Consider the following 17,833-nt stretch of genomic DNA (forward strand, 5'->3'; position numbering starts at 1 on the left):
TATGTTCGCTAGAAGTTTCGACTTTGAAATCATCTATTTCTCCAGATCTCCAAAAAGTCTTGGACAATCATTTCAAAGTGTTTGAGACTCCCAAAGGCATCCCACCCATTCGTGATCATGATCATGCTATTCATTTGATTCCAAGAAGTGTTCCCCCAAACATCAGGCCTTATAGATATCCCTATGCACAAAAGAGTGAAATTGAACGTATGGTTGCATAAATGTTAGAGGCTGGTATAATTCAACCTAGTCAAAGTTCTTTCTTTGCTCCAGTAGTATTCGTGCACAAGAAGGATGGATCATGGTGCATGTGTCCGGATTATAGGGAGCTCAACAATCTCACTATTAAAAATAAATTTCCCATTCCCATCATTGTTGAATTATTGGATCAATTACATAGAAAAATTTACTTCACCAAGTTGGATCTTCTTTGGGTATTATCGCAAGTTTGTTAAGAATTATGGGAAAATAGCAACACCTCTAACAAAATTACTAAAGAAAGATGCATTTTCTTGGAATCCATAAGCAACGAAGGCCTTTGAATATCTTAAAGAGGCAATGTATGAATGAATATGAACTGTATGAAGGTGGGAAGGGGAAATTAGTAAATATAGGGATGAGGGAAGTTAATTAATTGATCTTGTAGACCTTCATTTGCTTTGTGTAATTGCCTCATGGACATAGAAACATATGGTAAAACATGATAAATGTACATTTTGTCCAATCAATCATCATACTTCTGCAACCTTTCTTCTACTTACCCTTTGCTTATCCTATCATTTTTTCTTCACTTAATGGGTGCATTTAAGCTAGCAAACCCTTTTCCTTTAAAAAAAAAAACTATCTAATTCTAACCTTATAACATCCTAGGGTTCAGATTAAACTGATGAGCACCTTATTATTCTCTACCTAACTATTGATCTGCCAATATTAAACAGTTTGGCCATATCTTTATTCTCTAATTATAACATCAAATTTAAAGCATGAAGCAATCAAGATTAAACTTTTTGACTGTCATGGGTTGTGGCATTTATGACAAGCTGCATAAAACCATTATTTTGCGGAAAAAATAGTAGTGGCATTTAGACTTGCTCACTTTTAGAGTTTATTTGTTTTCTTTTCTTTCTAACATAAAAGGAAAGAACAAAAAACAAACAAGAAAAAGTGCGAAGAACCAACAATAATACAACATTGCAACCAAAGTGGCATGACCATACACAATACAAAAACAAAATTGCAAATCAAGTGCAATTAAATCACAAAACATCGAAAATACAAGACTAGAAACAAACACCATGACACAATACCATGGTTCCTAGTGCTTCCAAAGGAAAGCTCAACCTGAGCCTTCTCCAAGATTTCATGGCAGTCTCGTTTCCATGCAATTCCCTGCATCATATTGCCATAAACACATAATTTTCAATGCATAAATAAACATAACAATACACCAATTACCTTACCTTGTTGTGCCAAGAACGTTTCCTTTTAATCGAACACATCCATGCCATCTCTCAAGGGACTCCAATTCCTTTAATGAATCTAGCCATAACTAGAACCAATTGTTATGAATATAGTACATATCCTCATAATGTCAGACAAATTCAAGGTTAAGAAGACTTCTTGTATGCAAAGCACTCATTCGTTTGGAATTAGGGTTTCCAAACATAGCCAAAGGAATTCTTGCCCAATTCCTTTCTTTTACCTTTTTATCTTGTTGTAGTTGAGCCTTACTATGCACTGTCACATCACCCCATTGTTAGTTATATAAATAATTTAACTATTACCTTCTCAAGCTAATACCGAACATGTTTCCCTGCAACTACTCACACATGTCAATCTCACATTCGAAATATCAAGACATCATGTATATTAATTTGAAATCAACCTTTACCAAGTCTAACAATCATGTCATACTCAACAATCAACTCACATTCATCAGCCATAATACATAATGCTACAACTATCACCTACTTACACTCAAGTACATATTAATTGTCTCAATGCATATGTATTAGTACAACCGTCTTAAAACAATATTGTTAGGATATTTTTACACATAGGAAATAGTTAAGTATAACTTGGTCTAGTGTAGAGTTAAGTAAAGTGTATTTCTTTACTATGTACTTTTGTAACTTACAATCCGACGGCCACGATATGTAGTGATCTGACGGTTCATTCTCTCCTCGGTATTACCGACACTTGATCTGTGGCTTAACACCCGATTGGTCCATGCTCTCTATTTAAAGAGCATGGAGGGTCATTTGTAGAGTAACCGTTCATGAGAGAAGCTTATGTAAATTTTCATTCTTTTATTAATAAATTGCCTGAAGTGGCTGCGTTGGCTCAGGCCATGGACTGCTTCCCTCTTTGAGGGTTTTAACCACGTCAAGAATACTATTGTATTGATCTGTGATCTATTTGTGAGCGGTGTCCTTTGGTTTTTTGTCTGAGGAACTTACACTGTAAATTCCTACATGGTATCAGAGTTATTTGAGGGCCACATCCGTTGGCGATCTAAATCTGAAGCTAGTACAACTACATCCGACTATCGTTTCCTAGATCTATTGTTTCCGACTGCTTTCGGGTTGAGAGGACTGCTCTATTGTGTTAGGAGCATCTGTTCCAGTGAGGAACCTCTTTCGTTTCATGCGAAAAGGTTTCTGATAGCCCTAGGTACGTCATTTTTAATATTTGGAGGTATACAGTCTTTGTTTGCAATTCTAGCTATTCATCTCTCTGTTTATTTTGGTTTATTTAGCTCTCTGTTTTTTATTTTGTTTTTTATTACTAGATCTATACCTTTCATTTCTGCGTATGCTCTTTGATCCGCAACTCTATGCGATCTGGGAAAATAAAAAACAGAAAGGAAGGATTGTTCTCATGCGTATGCTCTTTTCCGCCACACCTTAATGTGATCTTGGAAAATCAGAAACATTGAGGAAAATATTTAGTTTCCGGCTAAACCTAACTTCAAGCCGTAAGGTTTGTTTTTTTTAGTATGTCCATGATGGGTTTTGTGGTTTTGTTTTGTAGATAAAAAGCACTTTTTCAAGTAAGCACGCACCCCAAAGCTTCAGTGACTTAAAAATAAAAATAAAAACCCTTCCTCTTTTCCAAAAATTACTAACATTTTAAACTAGCTCACTTGGTCCAAAGTTACTTTATGAGAATAGAGGTCTTGAGTTCAAGTCTTTCTTTTCGTTGAGTTACTTTTTCAAAAAAACACACATAACTTATGTTTTAAAGTTACTTTATTTAAAAGTGGTCTCACCCATTATAAAAAGTGAGTCACTTAAAATTTTAAAGTCTCTTTATCTTTTATTTAAGTTACAATTTAGTGGTTAGCTCATAAAGTACCATTGTAAAAGTGACTTTCACTTATTTATAAAAGTGAGTCACTTAAAATCTTTTTTTTTTAAGTGAGCTAATTAGATTAAGTTTGGAAAGGAGGGAGGGGAGGGGGATTTTTTTTAAATATAACATTATCATTCATTTCCGCACATTGACGCACTTCATCGGGATCTTCAACAACTTTTCTTTAAAAAGCCATAACTTCTTCATCCGGAAGCCGTTTTCAGAGCCGTTTTTTTTAATCAGCCTAATTTTTCGAGATATTTTCATTGGAACACTTAGTTTCAACATCTACAGCTTCATTTTCTGATAAAATGGAAAGTCCATGCCAAGTTATTCTTGATGGCACCAACTGCTCCCAATGGTGGTCCTACATTGTGGATTTACTTAGAAGTAAAGGTCTTTATAGAATAGTCTCAGGCCAAGAAACCAAACCTCAAGATGAAGATAAGATAGCCAAATGGAAAAATAGGCAAGATCAACCACGTGGGTTGATAGGGATTTCTATTTCTCTAGACCTTAGATTCCATATCGCAGAACTTAATACTCCTAATGAAGCAATGAAACAACTCACTAAAGTTTTTGGAATCAAAAATTAAATTAGAGCCCATCAACTTGAAAATGAGTATCTTATATTGGACTCAAATAATTTTTCTTTCATTGAAGATCTTTTGTCCAAGTTCAAGACCCTTAGACTTCTCTTGGAAGGTGTTAAGGTTAAGAAAGAAGATGGTAGCCTTATCTATTCCATTCTTACTAAGTTGGGACCAACCTACTCCATGTTTGTTTCCACCTTCCATTCTAGTAGAGAAGCATTTATTTCTCAAGAACAAGACTACAAGTCCCCCTCTTTTGATGCCTTTAGTGATTCTCTAATAATAGAACAAGAAAAGCTCTGATATCTTGGTCTTCTTATTCTTGGAAACTCTTCTAAGAAAACCTTAGCCACCTAGCAGCAACCAAACTCAAAGAATCCTAAGAAGCAGTATCCTAAAAAGAATGGTCCTAAACCAAACAAGGGTCCTAAGCAATTTCAGTCTCAAAATGATAGGCAAATAAAAACAAAGGGAAGAAGACTGATAGACATTTCCACTTTTGTAATCAAGATGGCCACTTAGAATCCAAATGCTTAAAGAAGATGAAAACCTTGGAAGCAGCAATGAAGAAGCATAACATCCATTTGTAGCACTCTTCAACTTCAACTTCATCTTCAGGAATAGCCTTTTCTGCATGTGGTTCTCAAGCATCTCAGTCTGGTTATGCACTAAATGTATCTTCTTCTTCTCATTCTCATGAGTGGCTCATTGATTCTAGAGCTTCTTATCACATGGCCAAAAACAAAGCCATCTTTTCCTCTTTAAATGATTGTAACACCAAAAATATATATGTTGGTGATGATAGATCTCTGTGTTGTAAGGACTGGAACTGTTCATCTAGATAATGGTCAATTTAACGATGTATTATGTGTTCCAACCTTATCCTGCAACCTTCTGTCTGTATATCAGATAACTCATTCAGGTGAAGGTAAAATTGTTGAATTTTCACCTCACGATGTTGTAATTATGGACCTAAGAGATCCTTGACAGATTTTAGCTACTGGAATTGTTGATGATTCTACAAGGTTGTATAAGTTTAACAAATTTGGGTCATCAAATCTTCCCTCAGTATTTGTTGCTCATACTGATGAAGTGAGCAAACTTTGGCATGAGCAATTTGGTCATTTAAAACATCTCTCCCTTTAGAATCTATGTAAAGAAAATATGGTGACAAGTCTTCCACTTGTATCTTGCAAAGATGGTGTTTGTTCTGGATGTGTACTCGGAAAACATCATCGGGATGGTTTTGAAAATCGTGCCTCTTGGTACACCTCAGCCCCTTTACAGCTTGTGCATAGTGATTTATGTGGTCCACTTCTAGTTGTTTCATTTTCTGGCTACAAGTATTTCTTAACTTTCATTGATGATTTCTCCAAATGCACTTGGGTATACTTCTTAAAACTCAAGAGTGAAGTATTTAACATGTTCTTGGCCTTTAAGGCCTTTGTTGAAAAACAATCTAGACATCAAATTCTTAAGCTAAGATCTAATAATGGCAGAGAATATGTTAACAACAAATTCATCAACTTTTACACTGAGAATGGAATTCAAATGAAACATATTGTTCCATATACTCCAAAACAAAATGGTGTAGCTACAAGGAAGAATCACACCTTAAAGGAAATGGTTAATCGTATGCTTCAATCTAAAGGACTTAGTCTTAATTTTTTAGCAGAAGTAATTAACTATGCAAATTACATAGTAAATCGCACTCCTACTAAGGTTTTAAAGAATATTACTCCAGAAGAAGCATGAAGCTCAATTAAACCAGATGTAAGTCACTTTCGTGTTTTTGGAAGTGAAGCATGGGCCCATATTCCAGATGATAAACATAAAGCTTTAGAACCTAAGAGTGAAAAAATGTATTTTTGTTGGATATTTTGAAGATGTCAAAGGATATATAGTTATTCCACTTAAGTCCAAAAATGTTATCATTAGAAGAGATGTAAAGTTTTCTGAAAATATGTCGGCCTACGAGCCTAGTTCGGAAAATGTGCCACCTCTCTCTATCCCTTCTACTTCTGAAAATATTTCTTCTTCAGATGATGACAGTGAGAATGAAAATCCTCCCCACCTTCTCAGGATCCTCCTTTAGCTCCTAATCTTCCAAAATGGGTTTGTGCTACTCAAGATTTTTCTTCAAATGATGACAGTGAGGATGAAAATCCTCCCCCACCTTCTCAGGATCCTCCTTTAACTCCTAATCTTCCAAAATGGGCTTGTGCTACTCAAGATGTAGCAAGTGCTCTTGCTAGTGATCCTACAGATCAATGACGTACACATTCTCAGTTCAATAGATCCTCTTCTTTACTAGATCAAGCTTCAGCAAATTATGATCCTAACACCTTTGTAGAAGCTTCAGGCCATCCAAATTGGGATGCAGCGATGAATGAAGAATATCGTTCATTATTGGAAAATGATACATGGGATCTTGCTCCTCTTCCAAAGGGACGAAAACTTGTTAGATGCAAATGGGTTTATAGAACCAAGTATGGACCAGATGGAAAATTTGATAAACATAAAGCTCGTCTTGTTGCTAAGGGTTTTTCACAAGTTGAAGGCATTAACTATACTAAAAACTTCTCCCCTATTGCCAAAATGAACTCTATCTGCCTTGTTCTTTCCCTTGTTGCCTCTTTCAAATGGGAAGTCCATCAGATGGATGTTAAATCTACCTTCTTACATGGGGACTTGCATGAAGAAATATATATGGAACAACCTACTAGCATTATACAAACAGACTCCAGCATTGTATGTCGGCTTAAGAAATCCCTTTATGGTCTCAAGCAAGCCCCTCGGGCTTGGTATGCCAAAATGGATAGCTTTCTTTTAGAAATTGGCTTTTCTAGGTGTCATTCTGACAATACTATCTACACCAAGAAAGTGAGCAAGTCTCTTATCATTCTTGTTCTTTGTGTTGATGATCTTATCCTTACTAGTAGTGATCCCAACCTTATAAACCATGTGAAGTCCAGCCTTAAAAAGAAGTTTGAAATGACAGACTTAGGACACTTGCAATATTTTCTTGGTCTTCAAGTCTTGCAATCCAAGGAAGGTATTTCCCTTTCCCAATCCAAGTATGCTTGTGATCTTCTATGCCATTTTCACATGGAATATTGTAATCCAACCCCTTCTCCCTTTCAGTCTGGAGCCAAACTTTCAGTCACTTGTACTTCCCCTGAAGTTGATGCTACCTTATACTGTCAACTTGTAGGAAAAATTTTGTATCTGACCCATACTCATCCTAACCTTTCCTTTGTTGTTGGCCTTATTGCTCGGTTTATGCAAAACCCACATGAAATTCATTGGAAAATAGCTAAAAGAATACATCCTTATGTTTGAAGTATAATTCAGTTTGGAATTCATTATAGTGAAAAAGCATCTCCTCTATTGGTTGGTTTCACTGATTCTGATTAGGTTGGTGACCCTGATGATCAGAAGTCTACTGCAGGTTATGTGTTCACTCTTGGTTCGGGATCTACTACATGGGCTTGCAAGAAACAAAGTGCCATTTCTCTTTCTTCAGCAAAAGCAAAGTATCATGGTGCCATAGAAGCTAGTAAGGAAGCCTTGTGGCTTCATCAAATCCTATCAAAGTTTGGCTTTCAGCAGCAGCATCCGACTACACTTTGGTCTGATAATCAAAGTGTCATTCAACTATGCAAAGATCCAGTCCAACATCAGCGCAGCAAACACATTGAACTGCACATGCACTTCATCAGAAAGCTCATTCATGACCATGTTCTTGAAGTGCAATATTGTTTAACAAATGATCAAGTTGCAGACATCTTTACAAAGGCGAAGTTTACTAAACTTCAATTTATGGTTGGAGTTCAAGAAGTTGTCACTAATGGGGGATAAGCTCTAATGCCTCCTTCCTTCTCCTATTGTGTCATATTTGTACATCCTTCAATCCTATCCCAAGTTGTTCTTAAGGGGGGATGTTAGGATATTCTGACACATAGGAAATAGTTAAGTCTAACTTGGTCTAGTGTAGAGTTAGGTAAAGTGTGTTTCTTTTCTATGTACTTTTGTAACTTACAATCCGATGATCACGATATGTAGTGATTCAATAGTTCATTCTCTCCTCGGTATTACTGACATTTGATCTGTGGCTTAACACCCAATTGGTCCATGATCTCTATTTAAAGAGCATGGAGGGTCATTTGTAGGGTAATCGTTCATGAGAGAAGCTTATGTAAATTTTCATCCTTTTATTAATAAATCGCTTGAAGTGGTCGTGTCGGCTCAGGTCATGGACTGTTTCCCTCTTTGAGGGTTTTAACCTCGTCAAGAATACTGGTGTATTGATCTATGATCTGTTTGTGAGTAGTGTCCTCTGGTGTTATGTATGAGGAACTTAACCTATAAATTCCTACAAAGGTCATTTCGGCAAGAAATCTCATAGACCCATACTCATATCATTCAAGTAATCAAACATCCAGACAATAGATAGACAACATAATAGACACCAAAAACTAAAACATCAAATAAATGACATAGTCAAATATTCAAACACCAAATAGATGACATAAGAAAACCCATACCTTAATGTATTTCATGGAGGGCTATCTTGTCTGCCCAATCAATCTAGATTAGCATGATATAACTTCACAACATATCAACTCAAACATAAATAAGGTCATGATATCCATAATAGTCACTAGCTAACATGTTCACATCATAAACTCAAAAACATTTTTCATGCATGCATAAAAATCACATATGTACGATCAATCTAGATTAGTACAACACAATGTCACAAATAAGTCGAATCATACATGAATGTCATAACCATAACCATTTTCATAGACTAATCCAAATCATTATGATACATATAACATCAAGATCTTAGTGTAATAACCCTAATCATCAGGTTACTAGCATATAACAACAACAAGTTATATATCATGCTCATCAAAAACATATAATCTAATCATTAAGTTAACTATCATAAAACAACAATATAAATGCGTACAACCACAGGTTACTATCATTCATGACTATCTGACACATGTGCATATGACTACACTAATCAACTAGCATTTGTCATACATGTAGCCATAACATCAATAGAAGGAAAGGCATGTAGAAATTCCCACTATAGATCAAAAAATTATGTAATATACTAAAACACAATACAAGATCTACTTCTACAACACTTTGCGGAAGCTTAATCGAATTGAGCAAGATCAAGAGAACACATATAACTGAGAATGAGAAATCAATCACACATAACACAGAAGAAATATCACGGGGAAAGCCTCAACCTAAAACCCCAACTCTGTATTATCATACAAGTGGAAATATTGTTCAAGTTACAAAAATAATCAGCTCTCAAGCTATCTTGCTCTCTCTGCAATCAAACAATACAGCTCACAAACTGAATAGACACTGTACATGTCCTCCTCAAGCCCTCCAAGCCTCCTATTTCCTTGTGCAATTTTTCTTGGGGTCCAATGATGTCACATGTGTGAATTGGCCTCATCACACTCACTAAACCTGAAGAAATAACTGCACAATCCTCAAGGAAAGAATTACTTCTGCATGCAAGGAATATTCACAATGGAATATTCTAGCAACTGATAGTACACTGCCACTCCATCTAACCTCAACTGGGTCTTTGTCTGAACTGACATGCATGAGTTATTTATGAGAGAATACTCAGTTATATGAAGTGCAGTAGTTACATGCATGCAAGCATTAACTAACTGAACCTACATTAATTCAACAAACTGTTTGAATTAATATAACTGGACTTGACTCAATTAATTGAGCCAACTAATTACAACTCATCCTTATCCTTTAATTGATGGATAAAATCCTCAATTAATGGAGAAATTGTTGTATGTCCCCACATAGACTTCAAGTTTGATTTTCCTTAACTAATTAACTCAAGGTGAATTAATTAATTATTTTACAAACTGCTACTAAGATCAAATTCGAATTTTACGTCACTATTTTAGTTTAGGGACTTACTAAAATAGGAAGGTATCCTGAAATGCTATTTATAGAATGTTATTTTTAGCACTTCCATTTTTCCATCCATTGTTGCTAAGATCAACACTGGCTGAACTGCTATTTATAGCAGTGTTGTTTTTAGCAATCCTATTTTTAGCATTTCTTGTGGCTATTTTCAACACTCCCTCTCAATAAGAAAGGGATTATCAGTAACCCCAATCCTGTCTCTATGGAACTCGAACTTGCATCTTGACAATGACTGTCAAGATATCTGCATCCTGTTCCTCGGTCAAAACATACAACAATAACATGATCCTCTTGACCACACAGTCTTGAAGATGGTGATACCAGATATCAATGTGCTTGGACCTGTCATGAAAAAATGGATTCTCCGAGAGTTTGATGTAACTTTGGCTATCACAATAGATCACTGTAGGATCCATCATCCAACCAAATAATCCCACTAGAATCTTCTGCATCCAAATGGCCTCACATGCAGCGTGACTAGCAGCCATGTATTCAGCCTCTGCTGAGCTAAGTCCAACTGATCTCTGTTTCCTGCTGTACCAGGAAACTGTAGCTAAACCAAGGTTGAATATTCCTCCAGAAGTGTTCTTCTGGTCTGATGGAATCTGTTGAGCAATGGATCCCCCGCGTAATGGTTTTGGGGCTTAAAGCCCGCAATTTTGGGTAAAAGTATGGTAAATGTTTTGCGAAGTGCGCGGAGCACGAACTGTAATGGGTTAAGTCCAAGGATATTCCGCCCTAAATTATTATAGATTAATCTAGAATGTGTCAGCTTTCCCATGGTCCGCGAACCATGGGAATGTATAAATAGAGCAGGGATTTAGGTTTAGAAGATAGTTTTTCGGATGATAGCTTTGATGTATGGGTTTGCGAAAGCAAGAGTAATATGAGTCTGTAAAGTCTGAATCGTGGGAAGTAGAGGGTAGAGTAGGCTCTGCAGATGTGTGCGCAGAGGCTTGGTAGAGTCCACAATTGTGTGCGCAGACCCCTGTAGTTGAGTGCGCAGGGTGGAATTGGATTGTACTGAACGAAAGATTAATAAAGATAAGTGTTTCTGAATTATTGTATATCTGATCGTAGATCTAAATGTTTATGCTTATGTTATTATTTTATGAAGTGTATTTAAGATTTATGATTACACACAGTGGGTTAACTGTTAAATGTTCACTTAAAGACCTTAAAGAATAAAGCAGATCTATAATAATTGAAATAAGATTAAGGATATAAGAAACACCCCTTCGATGATCTTCGCGAAGACCAAACTGCTGCGCGGAACAACATAAGGGCGTAGATCAGGTTACGAACCATCCAAACCTCATAAAGACATCCCTAGGGTGTAGAAACTTGGTTCAAGCACCCTCCCCTACTACCTCAGGTGAGACTTCAGTCTGCGCTCTACGGACTGTTGCCGAAAGGCCTGGTAGTACGAGATTTGTTAGGCTAAAAACTCTTTTGAACCTGGGTTAGGGCCCAATAAGCCAACAAATGGTTCCATTACCAGGATTGGGATCTGCCTTAAGGGATGTCTGATGTCGGAACACTGGAACCCTACGAAAAAAGCGATTGAAGAGTGGTTGGATCAGAAGCTTCATGAGTTCATGGTACAGGAGAACAAAACCCTGCAGATATCTGAGAAGAGGTGGCCGTATCGCTACATATATACAGAAATCCACGAGATCTTCTTCGCGACCTTCTCATTAGAACTGTATGAGTGGATCGTGAGGCTAGCAGACAGCACAGGAAGGTGTAAGCTTGATCAGTTGATAGTGTGGACTCCGTAGTTAGTGCGTAGGCTAGAGGTATCTGAAGATAAGATCATGCGGGCTTTAGATCATTGGTTGGACCGGATAATAGGAGGTTTTATCACTAAATTCGCGATAGACACAAATATCAGCTACAGTGAAGCTGAAAGGCATTTTCTCAAAGGACCATGTGGTAAGTACATCAAATCTTTAAATACCTGGATTAAAATGTTGTTATGTGAAAAATGGGTTATGTGAATCCATTGATGTCTGGGGTAACACGGAGTGGAAGAGGCTACAAAGGGATCAAAGGATTAGAGAACAGTCCCCCAATTTCACTTTTGCAGGAAAGCGAGGAGGAGCTTGTTGGGTTTTCTCCGAGAAGTGCAGTCCGGTTGATAAAGCAGCGCATTCCACAACTACCACCCCCATCCACACTGTCACCTTCTTCACCGCCATCCACCCCATCTCCACCTACCCCACCTCCACCACCTCTAAGGGTTGGAATGGAAAGTACAATTAAGCTGCCCATGTTTAGAGGCGTAGGAAATGAGGAATCAGATCAGTTCTGGTTTGTGGTAAAGGCAGTATGGGAAGCCCAAGGCGTTACAGATGATAACCTTAAAAAGTCTACCTTGGTGAGTGCGCTACAAGATCACACGTTGACGTGGTGTATTAAGCACTCTAGCGACCGTCCGAATGCTAGAATAGCGGAGATCCAGGATGCATTGAACAAAGAGTTTAGTCGACCAAAATCAGAGACTCATTCAATCATTGGATTTAAGGAAATTGTGATGCTTCCAGGTGAGACACCGTGGGATCTGGATCAGCGCCTGAAAAGTATGATCCGTGAAGCTAATATGACGCTATCAGATGCGCAACACCGTGCCTAATTTGTGGCATCCCTGACACTGCACCTAAGAATGGTGTTATCACAACAGAAGATCTCGACCCAGGTCGAAGCTTTACAGATAGTGATGAGGTTGCATGAAATGGAAATACAAGATCCTTGGTTGGGAGTCCAACAAATCCACATGCTATTACAAAACCTATGCCTAGAGATGCAGAGTTTGAAGAAGGATAGGGTGCCCCAGTCAGAGGCACGCGAAGAAATGTGGTGTATAAAATGTAAGGGCCAGGGTCACGATAAGGATCATTGTCCTATATTCGCAAACTATTTGGCAGGAGGGAGATTGATGCTGTTAAGACTAGAGGTGCAGGTAGGTCCAAGTGTGTCCGCTTCTCTCTGGTGCGTGATCTATTAGGTAGGGGGGAAGCACGCAACAAACAACTGTCACCTATTGCAGAAGTATACCCAGACACCACAGCAACTATATTGTAATTTTTGTAGATCAGTGGGTCACGATGAGCGAACATGTTGAAGCTATGAACTAATGATGGATAGGACTCCAGCCTATCGAATGCAGATGGAAACGCGAGGCCTCGACCCAGCTGCAGCAATAGCGCAGGGTGGCTTCCAAGGTCGAGGTCGAGGACAAGGAGGGATGGGACCAGGACGAGGTCACAGACCATTAATCTGCTACAACTGTGGAGGACCCGGGCACTATGCGCACGATTGTACGAACCCGACCTGAATAAGTTGCCTATACTGCTATCAGTTTGATCATGAAGCTGTAGATTTTCCCACGTTGATCGCACAGATGCATGAAAAGGGGGTACTACAGCCTGCTCCTACTCAAGATGTCCAGATGATGAGGTCGGAACCACGCGAAGAAGACCCCAATGTGAACATGGTGCTTAGAAGCAGCGCGAATATAGGGGATGATAAGGAAAAACAACCTGGGGACAATGTATGGGTCCGTAAGACCCCTACAAAGGCGTCTGAACTTGACTCGAGACATGCTAAGGTAATAGATATAGAAGCTACGAAGAGCTTCACGGAGGTCTCTACCCCAGGTAGTAAGAAGCAATCAGAACCGAGAATGGATCCATCTATGATTACTACCTTCTTAGAAACATGTATGAAGCTGCTAAGCGACAATAAGGTAGTTAAAGGATTACAAGAACTGATCACTAGATGCACAGGATTAAGAGAGCCACGTATGGCCCAAAAGCTTGGAAAACATTCTTTGCGCACCGGACGAGAAATGCAATTGACGGTGCAAATAGGCGAGTATGAGATGGATCAAGTCATCTTGGATTTGGGGTCAGATGCAAATGTGTTGCCTAAGGAAACATGGGAATGCATGGGAAGGCCTGCGCTATAGTGGTCTCCCATCCAACTACGAATGGCCAAACAACAGAAGATCTTACCAATGGGAAGGTTGCAAGGGGTCATAGTGGACATTGAAGGCATAAGTACGCAGACAGACTTTGAGGTAATAGAACTTGTTGATGACAGTAATCCGTACCTCGTGTTGCTAGGAATAGAATGGGCCACAGACATGAATGGGGTTATAAACTTAAAAAGACAGAAGATTATATTCGAGAAAAAGTCATTTCATGTAATAGTTCCACTGGATCCGGCCGGAGGGACGCATTACAGCGAACCTATGCGCGAGGAGGATAGTGATGAAGAACTAGATTGCACTTACCAGTTAACAGCCCAAGACCAGGATAGGGTGAATCCAACGATGGAAGGAAGACTCTCATGGGAAAGCGACAATTCCTGCATGTCAGATTCAAATGAAGAGGTAGAGCGCTGGCAGAACCAATTGCATAAGGTAACGACGCTAAATTGTAATATGATGATCAGATCACTGCAGCGCGTGACAACTGAAGTAAGGACACTATCGTCAAGTGACAGTGCAACAAATGAGGCATTCATAAACCACTGGGGAACTACAGTTATGGAGTTGAGGCGGCCCGGTGCGCATGAAGAGGTGTTGCACGCAACAAATACACAAGGGTGGAGTACACCTAGGGGGATTAGGTGGCATAGGCGTGAGCGTAGAAGGCGACTGCGTATACAAATCAGAGGCTCTCAGCATCGAAAGCAATCTGGACAACCCGAATGAAGCGAATTGAACAACCACCTAAGACGAGGGATGCAGCCGTATAAACTAAATCTGCTTGTACCAAGGGTTCAGTGGACCTATAGGACCATAAACAAAACAGGGTGTGCGAAGAGGGCCTTATCCGCGCTCAGACAGGATGAAACCAGGAAGGTAGAGGTAAGTTCCACAACCACCACCCTTGCAGTTCAAACTAGAAACCAGGACCTGGAAAAAGGAATTCGGTGATTGCAGGAAGCCATTCGGTGCGGTAGCTTGAGACTTCATGAACTTGATAAAGAATGGGCAAGGTTAAGAAGGAAAAGTGCGAGGTTGGATGAGGAAATCAACAAAATAAAAATTGGAATCGCACAAACGGGCCGCGTGAATCTAAGAATAAGGGGACCAGACCTGGCTGACCCTCCTACGATACTAGAACGAGCTGCGACCCTACTATCAAGGTTGCAATCGCACCCTACTGAATAGGCAAGCATAGAATGCGATGTGCTACTAGGTTCAAAGGTAAGCGAAGGGTGCCCATAGCCTGGGCTAGCAGGGAAGTGGAAGCCTCGCACAGGGGGTGCGACCACCTAACTATCCGTAGGAGGCCCAGTCTCAGTGCTCTACATAGTTGGAAGCAGGCGCAGGACTATAAAGAAGTCTGTAGGGAGGTTGTGGCTCAGACATGGCATGCAGGATCGGTATGAAGTATAAAACACGTTCGCGTACGAGGGACTGCGCAGCCACGTGGGAAGGATGGAAGGTGACCATTGCAGACACTATTCATGATAAGATGTCTGATTTAAGACACCGAGCAGCGGGCAGCGGGCAATTAAGACACAAGGTTGAATGGATCTACCACCAAAATCACATTAATGAGCCACGAACGAAAGGCACGACCGAATTTGAATTCGTAAAATTATATAAAGCACAGGTGCCTTGTCACCAAACAACGTTTGGCCCTTTGCATATCAGGTCGTTCTAGGTTCAAGATGATAGAGGCATGATGAATGAGGCGATCATCAAAGAAAGCACATGGTTTCAATAATTACTGAATGAACTGCAAGAGTCCTTACTAAGGTCGATATCCACAACCCAGGATGTCACGCAGAACCCTGCGCCGCCGGTGGGAGGGACAGACGAAATCCCTAAACCACCCAGGACACCGCAGACCAAGAAGGACCCCTAGATAGCAGGCCCAATACGGATGTCCCCGCGGAATCCACGATTCAGCAAGTTGTCGATGGAATAAAAGGGTAAAACTATTACTATTGAAAGCGATGATGAGGAAGAGGATCCGCCGACATATGTCGAAGAAATGGAACCAAAGGAAGAGATAGAAGAGGATATCCAACCAGTGTTGTCTCCTACAAAATGACCCAAGCTTGTCCCTCCATGGAAAGGGAGGGTCAAGGTTCCTAAAGATTTGGATGTTGTTCAGAGCAAGCTTATAACCCCGTCCCTCCCCAAAGGGGTTCTGCTCAAAGGAATGGAGTTTGGCCGCATTCCTCCTATGAAATTTGAAGAATGGGACCTCACGGATACAGAGAAGTTTCCTCATTTGGAAACTAGTGAACTAATGGAACAAAGCACGAAGGGGGCCATTATGACACTACAACTGAAGGAATGGCTACAAAAGGTGGAGGAGGTCAGGCTACTCCACCTCCTGTCAATTCCACATTTTCATCGGGTCCCAGTCACAATATTGGTCATCAGGAAACTGCTATGCCTACTGCACGATGGGTACTTATGGCTAGGAAAACCCATCCCTATCACGGTGGAACCCATTCATATAATCTCTCAGCTTCCCTACGAGGGAAGGGACCCCATGGAAATAGTGGGCATGGGTGGTGACTTAACGATTGTGGAAACCATGAAAAAGAAATATAACTTGGAGAAAAAGCAGAGGGGGTATGTTATCACTAGCATTCAGGACAAAGGGGTCCGCATTGATACCCAATTACTGGAAAGGAAGGTAATGAGAAAATGTCGAGGCAGTGAGGTACCAGCAACGGTCATCGCGTTAGCTAAGAAATGTGCAGAAGGGGTATGGTTTAATTGGGCGCAGTTCCTCCGTGACGAATTCCTAACAAACTGCAGGGATGCCCAGGAGGAGGGTGAGACATTCCACTATGCATGGTTACTCTTATCCATCATATTGGTTACAAGTGAATTGCCCAAGGATAGTCAGTTTCCTCCCCTGGACCAGGAGTGGCTAGAAGCAGCCAGATATGCATCACCATGGGCAACAAAGGATGTCGCAAGAATCAGCGAAGTCAAGATTTTTTGGATACTAATGGACGCAAGCATACGACATTGGATCAACTAGCAACCCTGCTTAACCATCGAAGTATATGACAGTGTGAAGAGCGTCATTGAATTTAAGGTGGATATGCACCATGTATATATCAGGGTGTGCAAGGATCTAGAGAAGACATGGACCACGCTTCCGTTCATCGCCATTGATGATGTTGTTTTCGTGGTACTTGATACCTGGCCACCAGAGTAGCGTGGACCAGATGCGGTAGGGCACGATGAGGCTGAAATCCAACAACAGAAGGCTGCTACCAAATCCCTAGCATAGTAGAAGCAAAATGAATAGCTTGCTGAGGAAGTATGGGCTTTTCGGGAGGCAGGGCAAGCTGCCACAAACAAGGCGACAACAGGAGGGGCTGCTACAACAAAATATGAAAGAAGCTCGAACGTAACTACAGAGCCAGAAATGGATACTAGGATGAAAAGTGCAGAGCCAAGCACCACCTGTTCACCCTTAAAATGACCGCGCATGACAAAGCGGTCAAGGTCCAGGAAGAAGACCAAGGCATCCAAGCTAGACGCGGAACCTATCACATTAACTAAGGGTGACCTATGTGACATCAGGGATACAGTGCGCCAAGCTACCAGGGACACACTCGACGAGGCTATGATAGAGTAGCAGACTGTGTTGGGGGCACTCAGGACGCAACTGCAGGAACTTCAAGCACGGGCCCCACAGCTGGGCATGATAGCTGCCCATGGAGCTACGGGTATGATAGCAACTGAGCAGCTGCTGTAGGCCAAAATGACTAATACCATCACAATTCTAGTAGGCGCATTAATAGCAGACAATGCAGAGGACAGAGCTGTGGCAAGCCGACTCTTGGGACTTGGATTAAACTTGGCTACCCTCCCACGAGAAGTCTTATACTAGCTACAGGATGGC

The sequence above is a fragment of the Pinus tabuliformis genome, chromosome 6 (assembly GCF_031772625.1).
Source record: "Pinus tabuliformis cultivar Carrire ecotype Pingquan chromosome 6, CPIR1, whole genome shotgun sequence".
NCBI classification, from domain to species: Eukaryota; Viridiplantae; Streptophyta; class Pinopsida; order Pinales; family Pinaceae; genus Pinus; species Pinus tabuliformis.